The sequence below is a fragment of the Bombus vosnesenskii genome, unplaced genomic scaffold (assembly GCF_011952255.1).
Source record: "Bombus vosnesenskii isolate JDL3184/JDL3185 unplaced genomic scaffold, Bvos_JDL3184-5_v1.1 scf7180000014105, whole genome shotgun sequence".
Classification (NCBI taxonomy): domain Eukaryota; kingdom Metazoa; phylum Arthropoda; class Insecta; order Hymenoptera; family Apidae; genus Bombus; species Bombus vosnesenskii.
In genome coordinates, this window is record NW_022883371.1 from 4,204,149 (window position 1) to 4,217,124 (window position 12,976).

The 12,976-nt window shown below is 32.2% G+C and overlaps 2 long non-coding RNA genes across 4 annotated transcripts; both read left to right on the forward strand.

Moving 5' to 3' along the window:
- Positions 1-71: 71 nt before the first annotated feature.
- LOC117239648 lies at positions 72-3,905 on the forward strand. 3 transcript variants are annotated; one of them, XR_004494501.1, is made up of 4 exons: positions 72-622; positions 721-1,022; positions 1,133-1,226; positions 1,612-3,905. It is a non-coding gene; the product is annotated as an uncharacterized LOC117239648 (long non-coding RNA). The 3 variants fall into 3 exon arrangements; XR_004494499.1 differs by lacking the exon at positions 1,612-3,905 and having other exon boundaries at positions 1,133-1,467; XR_004494500.1 differs by lacking the exon at positions 1,612-3,905 and having other exon boundaries at positions 72-406; positions 1,133-1,467.
- A 7,621-nt stretch (positions 3,906-11,526) lies between these two features.
- Positions 11,527-12,040, forward strand: LOC117239689. The gene is made up of 2 exons (XR_004494515.1): positions 11,527-11,707; positions 11,798-12,040. It is a non-coding gene; the product is annotated as an uncharacterized LOC117239689 (long non-coding RNA).
- The last annotated feature ends 936 nt before the right edge of the window (positions 12,041-12,976 follow it).

Sequence of the window (12,976 nt, forward strand, 5' to 3'; positions counted from 1 at the left end):
GCGACAAAGATAGATATATATATATACTAATGTTAGATACAGACAGCAATAGTGATTAGTTTCACTTTTTCACCGCTTCGTGGTGATAGGGTTTCAACGTTCAGTCTATAAAGCGAGCAAATTTTTATTATTAAGAAAAAGAAACTGATTAAGAGAATTACCTTGTGGAATGTGACTTTTGTGATCCCCTCATTTTTTTTATACGCCATCTGATCAGCAAGATGCACGAATAAAAATTTACAAATTTCTTCCAAATATTGAATCACTTTAAATAGATTATTTTAAGAAGCTGTGCCTTCACATATATTTTTATACATGTAATGATGTTTGTGGGAATTATAAACGTATATAAAAACAGAATACATGTATATAGATGGAGTTCACATCTGATTTTGGACGAATTAAAGTACTGAGAGTATATAATTCGTATGGATCAATGAATCAAACATTTTTTAAAGAATCATTCGTTTGTAATTTAAGATACAGTCCCATTTAATTAACTGTTTTCACTACATTATCATGTTTTTCAACAATCGCAATATACACGGAAATTTGTTATATTTGATTCGATATTTTTCTTTATTTGTTCGATATTTTACTTTGTGTATACGTTGCGCTCGCGGTAATTACGAAGAAATTATACAAAAATAATAATACTAATATCACTATTATAGTAAGAATATTTAAACGTAGCCTAATGCAAATTATTCGCTATTTCAGACGTATATGTAATATGATATAACGCAAATATTTAGGCTGTGCTACTTTACAATACAACTAGATAATACAAGGTAAACAATGCACGAAAATCATTATCAACAAATGTTGACTGATAAAGTAAAATTTATAGCAATTATATCATTTCGCAAGAAGAAGAAAAAAAAGAAAAAATACAGTGTTTTCTTAATATTTAAACGTATTTAATACTTTAGTTATTTTTAATACGATTGAAAAGTTGGTCCGATAATATATCGACGATAATCTGGTAATTTATCAAAACTAAGCACCCCACGTTCTAGAAGGTATTTATTATGATTTTTATCGCATTATCTCTGTAAATTTAATTACGCCTCTGTTGCTGTGATTTATTATCGAATCCTCTGATATATATTACATTTACTATCTATTGCAGACACGTTCTTAGAAGTACCTGGTTTTTATTTCACTTCACAAGTTCTGCAATATTTATTGCTCAAGGAAAGGAGGATCTACGCGAAAGTTTTAAGGTAACCACGATGGTCATTAAGAAGCAGGATTATCATCTATTTGTCTCCGAAACATTTTTTAATCATTCCTTTACATTTAAATTCTTTCATCTAACTTTAGAAATATTGATAACCGAAGTATTTATATTTTATAAACATGTTATTCTAAAATCTTATCAAATTTATCATTCAGTCTTATGAAATGAGTAGTACGTGGTTCTCCGATGCAATCCTAAACGATGAGAAGTATATATATATATATATATATATATATATATATATATATATATATATATACACATGTATTTTATCCAATTGGCGAATTTCGAGTTGGCAACTGATCGTGAGTTTCTTGTCTTAAGCAGCTGTAGGAAATTTTAATTTCTTTTCCTCTTTCCTCCTTCAGGTGTAATGCATAATCAGATGAAACATCGTTTACCATAAATATTTCCCATACTGATAACGGTTCTATTTGGAAACATTTTGTATGTGTTCTTTCATTACTTATTGTATAAACTGTGGCTGACGCAAACTGGAAAAAGATTGGTTTAGCTTGTACAAATAATGCACAAGATTAATAAAACAATCCAAAAGGATAAAATAACAGAATGTAATTAAGAAAATCTTTGCAGCTCAGGCAGGTGGCCGTTTCTTATCGTTCAATGCAAATTACAAATTTTCCAATATAACTGGCAGTTTGATTATGGCTTGGACAAATATTGGCTCATGACGCCGAAAAAATGTATTTGAAATAATCGTGTGAACAAGCAGAAGATTTTAACTTTTTACCTCGTGGTACAAGATAAAAATTGCAGTACAAATCGACCTAAAAAATGTGTCAATATTAACTTGGAATAAATGCGTCATCTATGACTTCAAGAGAACATGCACGAAAATCACGCTTTCTCACGTTCTTCGGTAAACGATGACGTCAAGATTCGGCTGAAAACAGATTCCTCTGTGTTTTTGGAGATTTTCGGATTACCCGATTTCGTTTTTTGCCGTCCCCGGTAACGTTTAATGAATTCTTAAAGTTTTTCTTTCTACGGAACAACGTTTCGAAGTAATTTCGATAGAAAATCAAAGATCATGCGGTATATTAAAACCCATGTATAACTGCAAATGTCAATATGTCGCATTATCGTTGATCATTAAAGTAAATAGATTTACGAGCACGTCTTACGTTCGTTAAGCTAAAGAGAAGCCATTAATAGTAGGTTGTTATCGAATGTCCACTTCCGCGGGTGTGGTTTATCAGTGAGGCATTAGATGAGGTTAAAAATAGAAAGTACTTTGTCATAATACATAGGTATATACGACCGATATATGACTTCAGTATATGCTATGATATTATCTATATTCGAAGATACTGGAAAGATATAGAGATCAAATATACATCCATATGTATACATACAAATTGGCTCCAAAAGTATTTGTACATTTACCATGGAAAATTTTCATGTGCGTGTCATGCGTATTATATAAAACATTCTGAAATTTGATTAATGCTGTGATGAGACACCACTGATATGACTATATCGGCAAAACTCGAATCCAATTTGAAAATATACATGCATACTTAGAAGTTGCAAGGTATTTACCGTAAACTTATATTTAGTGAAAAGTTAGTATTATGAATAATTAGTAGAAAAATCTTAGGCATATTATAATAGCTGTTACAGTGAATGATAGCCTGTTCAAATATTTTTGTGTCTGCAAAATATATACATCTTGCAATTTCTATATACGTTTACAAAAATCTCAAAGAGAGGAATTAAAAAAATTCAAAATTGTATCAAATAATAGTTATTAATAATCATAATACTTGGGCGTCGTTACAGTGCCAATAAAATTTTGAAATGTTTCGTTTAACACACGTGATAATGTTCATGAGAAGTGTGCGACTACCGCGAGAGCTACACAGTTGCATTTTTTACCACTATCTGCAATGTATCTAGCAATGTGGAATGATTTATTAGATTAATTTCCTCAGAGTTAATGTAACATGTTAATATAACATTTCATCTCTAGCTACGTGTAAGTTAATGAAATGTAAATTACAAATGGTTTATAGATTAATTTCTTAAAGACTGAAGTTATGTTTATATTACATATGACGCAATCTTTTTTCACTGCGTTAAATACATGGATTGGCATATAACACGTGGATTTTATAAGATATGACTTTGCAAATATTTCCTTTCTATGTTGATTCGCAAGACGATGACAATAATGTGACAGAAAGGTCGGAAAAGTTCATTAATAATTCATCATTAATTGTTATGTTTTATCCTTAGAATTTGATGGACTTTGAAGTACGAATTCATAACATCATAATAAATTATTCTCTTTGAAATTACGACAACTTTTCATGTCTATTATATTTGTATAATCAGCATCTATGAAGCCAACGTGTAAGATATTTTCCTCCCATTACCCGACTTTTTCCGTATTTTTTCACTGTTTAGTTCCTAATGAGTAAATAAATGCGGATTAAGTTGCGATTAATTATATAAAATATACATGAAACAAGAAGGCGAAGAGGGGAATAATAGATCATATCAATTTTTAATCACAATAGTCTCCAATAATAGATTAAGATAAAACGTCTCTCGAAATTGTATCGATAGTATCAATTAATATTGTATAATACAAAATGTACTCTCTTCTTCTAAAAATAAAATTCGAAGGATTATAGTATTTATTAATTTCAATCGCGTTCACGTTATCAGGCTTTACGCTTCGCTTTCGTAATATCAAATTTTTCTAATTATATTTAGGGATACTAACAAACACATAGTACGAAATTTCATGTACCTGAATCTAATTAACTTCAACATAATAAATACAATGATATAAATATTAATAGAAAATTTGAAGGTGCAAAATTGTGCAGAACGCGTTTAATATAAGAAAATATATAAAATATGAAATAGTGTAGTGCTTTGCGTAATAGTTGATGGATAAAACAATTTTTTGTCAAGGCTCTACTATTTCAGTTACATTTTTCAAAATATAAATCTCTGTGAAACGTCGCAGTTGTTCTGTAGCCACTGTTCGCACGAAATCTTTATGTTTGTAAAATGATTACTAAGAGAAAAGGAAGAACACACTCGTTGCGGATAATTTTACCGATGCATGATTCATATAACACAGCTGATTATAGCTGATCTCTGCTAATCATATTGTCGTATAAAGATGGCATAAAAAGTGAATACACATTTCTTTGAAAAAAAGCAGGTAATGAGTTTGTTATCGTTCAACAATGGAAACTGATAAAATCCAAGTTCAAGAGAGAAATCTAACGACGTATACTTACTGGTGATTATTTCCTCGATTGTGTAAAAAAATGAAAATCAAGGGAAGCGAAATCATTAAAGTTATCTACCTCTTTAATTGACTGTCCGCTATCTCTATCGTTCCTTGCAATTTTTATTTACATGGTCTTCTACTATGTTAATTGCCGATAGGTTGAAATCCTAGTTTAGAAAAATAATTTACTTTCAAAGAAGAGGCTTATTAATATGTATAATATAGATAATTCATTCAGATTTCTTTCAAAAGGAATCGTTTAATCGAACATGTCCACTGGCCAGCCTCTTTTTCATCTTATAAAAAATTTATTAAAAATTTCAGCTACTTTCGTAAGCCAACTGTTACGTTTTATGATTTCATGTATTTATTTGTCCCTCAACTATTCAATATGAATATGAATATGAATATGAATATGAACATGAATATGAATGTGAACATAAATATGAATATGAATATAAAATTGATGCAATGAATGAAAAATAATGAATTTATGTAATGAAGTTGAGAGATTAATAAATGTAACGTGGAGCCGCACATGATTCATATTGCCCTTTTGATAAATTGTAACGAATAACTCGAAGAATAATACGAATGATTACCAAGAGAACAGTCAGATAATTTTTTCTCCCGAATGTATTTTCTTTGATTTTTTTAATAACATATTACGATAACGGTTTAATAATAACGATATATCATTTTTATTGTTGTTTCGGTCTCGTATTGCGTTTTTTTCTAGATACCTGTAACTTTTATCTGAATGTGAAGTGGCTAATCGAGTCAGCGGTCTTTCAGATCACATGAACGCGATAAAATTAACCGGATGAGAATTTATCAAGTATGAAATTTTGATAGATCGAGAAATTTATTTTGAGCGATATTTTCAATAGAGTACCTGGAATATGTACATATTCGGGTCATTCCTAATCCGATAAGGAATGTCAATAATTAGTATCGACTGAGGAAACTTACACTTGTATAATTTATGTGGCGAATAGAATAGTAGATGTACGAACTAAAACTAGTGCCAGAAAGATAAAAACCATTGGCTTCTTAATCAATCATTATTTATATCATCGATTGTAAAGATTATCGAAATGGATTATTTTATAATGATTTAGCTTGTTTTTTACTCCAATGTTTATTATTTAATATTTGTATTAACATACTTCGTGCAATTCAGATAAAAATGAAGATTTAGATAAAATGAAGAATCAAATTGCAGCGTAATTGAAGAGTTTTCCAATAAAAGAGCTTGTAGGCGTCTTCTAGCCAAACAGTTAAATTATTTTAAATTTCAATTATTTTGTAAATATAAAAGAGGAAACAAAGTTTTCTAAGAAATTCTTTAGAAGTTCTTCACGAGCTTCTTCATAATTATCAATTTAAAGGTATAATCAAAAAGCTAGAAAGCTTAAGGCTAATATTAAAAAATTATAGCTAAGACTTGAATGTAATTTGGTCAATTTGCCATTTCGCCTCATGGCGAATAAGAAATCTCCTCAATTATAATACACGCAAATTAATTGCGACAGTTTACAACTTTGACAGTTTACATAACTAGATAGCTTTTACTATTGATAGGATTATTTCGAGATTTTCTTGCTACGCGTACCATATCTTTTTGTAATGGAAAGTTCAACAATGAGTATTAAGCACGCGAGCATGATACGTTATAAGTAAGATACACGATGAAACGAACTCCTTGTAACATAGCTGATAAGTATACGTCGATGGAAATTCCTGGATTTAATTTCACTCTAACGAGATTTTTATGTACACCGGGAGAACTTGGAAAGGGAAAAATAAGACGAACCGTAATATCTGATGACCGTTCGATAAAAAAAAAAAGAAATTAATATTTCATTTCTCTTATAGAGAGCACAACCACAGGTGAAAAACATGATAAATCATATTTCTCGTCTTTTATAGATGAGCAATATTAAAATTGAATAGGTTGCCAAACAATTTCATATCAAAGCTGTGTTTGCGTTTGATTTTGGGATTAAATATGTGTTTTTCTTATCCTCTTACATACTTAAGACGTATTAATAACAGCAGTTACACGTAGATTCCCATTAATTTGATTGAAGCAACATGACAATTACACAAACATTTAATTCTTAAAAATCACTGTGGATCTATCAGCTATTTTCAAAGGATTTATAAGCATCATCAAATATATGAGATCACTCGCTTCTTCAAATGTGTATTTCGCATTAAAATATAACTTTTTAGCCACAAAATAACACAAAAGTGATGGAAACTAAGGAAAGTAGCCTTATTATATCTTTTTGCCCTTTGATCTTCATATACAGGCATGCAAGAGTATTTAAACGTTCATTGTGGAAAACTTGTACATTTTAAAATTTCATTAACACTATATCGAGACACGATTGTCATAATTACATTACCGGTTATACGTAGTTGGATACTTCATGACGTTAATTTAAATTGAATGCCTTGCAATGCCTTTATTTTTTCATTATTTTATTATAAATCTGTTAATTCGTCTGTTAATTCTTCCGTGTGTTAATTCGTATGTGGCTTACAATGTAAGATATTAAACAAAGTAAAAATTAGACTTTTGCAACAATCGCAACGAGTAGATATATTAATCCTTATGATAGGCAGTGTATATTGGTAAAATTTAAACTCTATCAAAAACTGAAAAAATTTTAAAATTTAAACTCAATCTAAAAATTTATATAAAAGTTACAAGACATTTACTCCAAACATATATCCAATAAAAAAAATTAAACGTATCAAATACGCGTTAAAAATGGTCCCAATATGGGATATCTGAAGATATATCGAATATCTTGCGCTAATTATCTATAACGACAAGGCAAATGATAAACACCGTATCGCAAAAAAATTAAGCTACTCGTCGGTTTCATCAGAAAGCTCGAAGCAATCATTATTACCTTGGTCATAGAGCGACGTCAATTATGCAATTTTTCTTTCGCTCGGTCCCATCAACGGAAACTAATCATCGGACGATCGAAGAGCCGCTATCATCAATTTGTAAACAAATTCCCACGACCGTGAGCCATCGTTGCATCGAATTTAATATCACAGCCTGGTATTACCACGCACAGCGTGCTTCTTTATATTTTTCAACACACCCAAGCAACTGGTAAATATAGCGCCGCATAGAACGATCGGACTTTTGTTGTACCGTTTCAATGGGCTGCTTCGTTAATTCGACGTGCATGTCCATCAGATACCTATCGTCGATTCTTCTTTTAAAAACGTTTTCTGAAAAATTCTTCTCTCTTCCCTTTTTCAGAATGAATTTTTGTGAAATTTTCGATAATGGCGAGTTTTGCTTGTTCCTTTTATTCGGATTATTTTTCATTCGTCCCTCAACGAGGTCGATGAGACTCGTTCGAGTTACGAGGTTTATTGTTAGATCGGGGCGTATTATTAATTCAGCCATCGTTCCAGATACGACATTAAGGAAGAACGAAATGAGTTTCTCTGTTTCTTTTTTTTTTTTTTTTTTTTAACTTAACTTCATTTATCGGTAAGTATACATCGTAGGATTAAATTGATAATAAAAATTAACTGGACCGTTCGCGTAATAGTTCACTGGGTTTTTCTATGGCTTATAATTTTCCTTTCTTATCGTAAGCGTTGACTCTAGTCAGTCACGGAAATACTTGTATACTCTTTAGAGTAGAATAACTGTTGAAAAATTGGACCAAACGACTTGAGCTTTCTTGAGAAGCCAGAAGGATTAGTACCAGATAACGTGTAAAAGAAATATTGAAAAAATTTAAACAACATATGTTGGACGTTTATATCAGTTATATACATACTGAAAGTTTCATCGAAATCGGTTAACGTTACTATAAGTTTGCTGTTCTTCGCGAGTTTTAGCCTGTAACTGCAATAAATTTGCAGAATATTTTCGTGACTGACTGTACATGCGATGACTAATAGAATTTGAACACATACAAAACTGCGTTGGGGGCTTCGTTTTGAAAATTTGTGAGGTATGCGTAAATTCGTTTGATTCTCAGCTAGACAGGAGTAGATAGTCGATGATCTATAATCGATGAATTATATTACATATGGAAATATAATATCAAAAATGTAGAATAACATCTTTTCATTTGAAGTCTCATTTTTCGATAAAATCTACGTCTACTTGGACTAATTCTTGGCTAACATATCTAAACTTCATTTTCCCCAAAACGAGAGTGTAAACAACGAAATTTTATTCTTCATTTTCAATTTATTTGTGTAGAATAATTTCCTATCAGTTGTCCATTTCAGTCCAGCCGACAATTGGTCAAATTCACGTACCCTGTACCTCGTAAATTTTCAAACTCGATTTTTTCAAACACGAAGCCTCCGACGCACTTTTGTTATATTTGATTTTCGTCTTGCATATAAATAATCATTTGAATCGTCATTATGTATTTTCTTCGGGATAGTATATTTGAAGAAGAACAAACTTATTTTTACATTGTTTTTAAATGTTTCAAATAATCGAAAATTATCTGCTTTTAACGAGTATTCTTCAATTACTGTAGTGTTCACGCGACTGGGGTAAGTCAACAGCAGTTTAGATTTGGTTCTAGTAAGCGGGCTATGGATCAAGCAAGTGGCACTGCGGCGAGTTCGATTCTTTCCGCGCCAAATGAGATACGCAATCAACTGGTAGATAGAGTACGCGGTGTTTACAATGCTTTTAAGACGCACCTTGTAAGCAAATATGCAGCGAAGGCCATGGTAACAGAGGCGCAATGAATCTATTTTCATTTCGCATATGTTATGCGTTTGCGCGTGCTATGAAACCTAATAATAAAATTGAAGAAAGACAATGAAGCTCGTTGAAATGGTTGGCAAACATCGGCATGCCTTCATTGATAGAATGGAATCAATCGCATTATTCGAAAGTGATAGAACCTCTCCTCTCTTTGTGCGCGTATCTTGAGAAATTAAAAAGAAATTGATTCTTTTCTAAAATGTGTACAGATTAGATTACCTCGAGTGCAAAACCTAATTCATCGATCTTCTGTTACACATAAATGAAAAATCTCTGTTTTTTAATTAATTTCTCAAGCTTTCGAGCTTCTTTAGATTTACTTCGAAAGTATCAGCAGCAAGAGTAGACTACACGTACACGCTAGAAATTGAAAACAAGAGTGGGCGAATCCCAGTTACTCAACAAATCGAGCAATTTACTAAAAATGTTTAAAAAACGTTAGCATAAAATATTCAATGCAACGACCGATTTCGTTATGTTATCTAGGTTTGTTTTGGAAAAAAGAACCAGTTCCTCCACTTTTTCACGATTAATACAGCTTACTGCAATAACGTAAGCTTGCATCGAGAGAAGATATGGCTTGGTTCACCTTTGTCCTCGGTGCCTCGTATAAATTCAAATTGAAACGTTAAAAGAAACGTAAAAGTAAAAATGCACAGAATGCGCGTAATATGCAGGCATACATACGACAGAAGCAAAGTACAGTATCCGTTATAATATTTAGTAGGTGAAACAAATCTTTGCGTCTTTAGTCCTTTAGTATCCTTTAAAATCTTTAGTTCTGTTCATAGAAATATCAATTTGCATAAACATCTATCCAGGTCTAAATATAACTTATTCTTATACGTATATTCTAATATGATCTATTTTTAATCAAGAATTTTTAAGGCACTTCAAAATTATTACTTGCGAGTTGATACCAAGTGGAAACTAACGTTTGCAGAAAATATGCTGTTAACGTGCAGCAACTTATCTGACAGGTGCATAAGTTATTGTTAATGATCGGACGTATACGGTGCATCAGCGTAGAATGTTTCGCACGCCGTTCCGCAAACAAACTGATTTAGACGGTGTACGTGAGCGTCGTGCGAGATGGAAACGGGCCACAGCGAAATTAGCATGAGAAAACGTTCTGAAGCGGGATTGAAATGTACGGTCCGACGAGTGTAAGTCAATGTGACGAGGAGAATCAGCGGTTGTCGAGAAACGAGATGTCATGTGTATGCAGCATCTTTCTATCAAGGTGATACGTTCTGCACATGTACATTTTCGAAATGCAGAATGTGTAAGAAAAGGGGAAAGCGTAACTGAATATAGTACGACCAAGATTAATGATAGACACGATATTTCTGCTTAACTTTAAATGGAAATGTTCAGTTGACGTCACTATGTAGTCCTTGCATTGTTGGTCTTTATTATATTTAAATTATCCTACCATTTCTTCTTAGAATGGATTAAAATAAAAAGGAGAATTAAGAATGGACAAATGATCGAATTCTTTCGCTTTATAGAGGGCTATCGTGCAGATGATCGTATTTTCGAATAATTAGTGAAAAAAAGCGAAGGATTTTATTAAATGTATAAGTAACGATCCCACTTTTATTTTTTAACTTCAACTTAATATCGATGTTGTATTTTTCCCTCTGTTACATTAATCTATACGCGTGTACGTTAATTTCTCCATGATCCTTTGAATATTTACGTATAACGTTTTTACTTTTCAAAGAGCCCGTGATTTATATTGGATCATTATCATTAAAAACTGGTTGAAAGTGTATACATAATTTGTATGAATAATTTTTTTATGAATCACTCAAAACATGATACCTAGGCAAAGAATTCTTTTATTCGCCAAATATTATACTAAGTAGGTATTATACATTCTACGGATTTCAGGAACTTCCAAATTTCTATGAATACACAAACATCCACGATCCATATAAAATATTCTAAAAATTTCCATATATTTTTTGTTTAGATTAAAATAAGAGAGACGTAGAGATCCTAATCTTCTGCATAGTAAAGCAGAGTAAACGTATGACTGCGAGTATTTTAGAAACCTGTTTTATTTTAATTTTTCTCCAACTATCAACAGATATCCTAACATGTTTCACGCTGGCCAATAACGATAAGCGATATACGGTCGATATAGTATTTAATTTTTTAGCAATAAAATGCTTCCCGATAATGTAGCATTAGCGACAATACGTCCAGTCTAGAGTGTTAGCAATTACAAAATCAATTACGATTTATGATGCAATTCTCTTGACTCATTATCACGACCGGTTACGTTACACCAGACGTGTCCGGGACGAACAATCGAGATCTAATCAAAGTTCAATAATTGGAGGCGGTTCGACGATTTCTTCGCGGAAGGAAGCCCCCATGGCGAGGGTGGACAATACACAAGGTGTGTAATGACTCATCTCTAGCGTGGATGTATCGCGTACTATGTCAGTAACGGCAGAATACATCATACGAAATGTGAGATGCTCGTTAGTCTCGTTCCAGGTGGCTCGTTATCGCTGGTAGCAGTGTGTCAAGTATCACATAAGTTAGCCTCAACGCGTGACACTCGTGTAATACCTAGTAAAGGCAAAATTATGAAAGAACCTCGGGATTCGATAAGAAGGAAGGGAGAGAAAGGGACGAGGAAGAACAGATTCGTTCGATGATGTGCGGTGAAAGATCCATTGACACGACGACCCGCTTCTTCGAATTTGCGAATCAAGCTGGATGCATCTGAAAGAGACGATGCACTTTGATTTTTGTATATGCGCCGAGCATACGGTCGATGCAGCGCGTTAAAAAAATATTATCAAGCGGACAGTGAGCTAAATTGACTGAGACGACACGTAGTTAGTTACGAGTGGATTTAAAGAATTTGCAATCCTTTTTCATTGCTTGCGACGTATCGTCGTTTACGTAATAAGAAAATTATCGAACCTTCTTATTTAGACGAACAATCTTTCATTACCGGATTATTCTAAGAAATTTAGACATTGATTAGCCTTTGCGTTTACTGGTTCGTTTTACATAGACGTTCAAAGAAAAATCTATAGGAATAAATCTTCAGTCGTTAACCAGTAAAAAATAGTATCATATAAGTGTTATAAAACTGCAGAAAATTAAATTTGCATAATACTAGTCTTTAAAAGGTCTACGTCGCGACTATTGATCCTCCCTGTACGAATAATAGCTCAAATCACGCGATACAATATACATACGCTTATAAGTTAATACCTGTCTGAATCGCTTCCAGGCTAATATTAAACGATCGATGGAATCGATAACCATCACGATTGAGTCATTCGGACATCAATTGACTACGTAAATTGAAACGTACAGGAACAATAACGTTTCAAACATTGTCTTTTAAATTTTTCTTACAATTTCCTATTACATATTTGCATAATCTTGTTGCAATAGATAAATAGATTTGAGGTATCATTCGTTTCTCAAGAATTGTACATTAATGTACTTATATAAAACGTTGATGTATGTACTTATGTAAACAGTAAGCTGCGATAAAATTAAGAAATTAAGAGAAAACGAAGTTAACCCCAGTTTAATCAGATTGGATGTTGAGATTGTTGAGGGGCTCGATTGTTGAGCATTATCGAAGAAACAAAGAAGACAAGCTAACACGACGAAACGCGCTGCACAGAGAAGATTAGAT